Genomic DNA, 403 nt, shown 5'->3' with positions numbered 1-403 from the left:
AAAAAAAAAAAAAGGAAAACTTGCCTTTTATTCCAGCAGGGGGAGTGGTGGTGGGTGGTGGGTGCAGAGACCCGGACAATCTCTTTGACTTTGCATCTATGTGTGTGTGTCTGTGTGTCTGTGTGTTGGGGAGAGGGAAGCTGGACAACCCTTGGGAGCTGGTTGTCTCTTTCCACCTGCCTCCGTTTGATTTCAGGTCTTCAGGTTTTCACTGCAAGTGCATTTACCCATCCAGCCATCTCTCTGGCTCTATGAAGTTATTCATACTCATAGTTTACAAGATGGGGGGTTGGGGGAAGTGTGGAGAGGGAGAATCTTCTGCTTTTCCATTTCAAAGACCATTATTTATAAAGCCTGAAGGCGAAGGACCACCTAGACCCTTCAGTAGGCAAAGAACCACATT

The sequence above is a fragment of the Mastomys coucha genome, unplaced genomic scaffold, assembly GCF_008632895.1.
Source record: "Mastomys coucha isolate ucsf_1 unplaced genomic scaffold, UCSF_Mcou_1 pScaffold22, whole genome shotgun sequence".
NCBI lineage: Eukaryota > Metazoa > Chordata > Mammalia > Rodentia > Muridae > Mastomys > Mastomys coucha.
Note: the sequence above shows the minus strand (reverse complement) of the source record.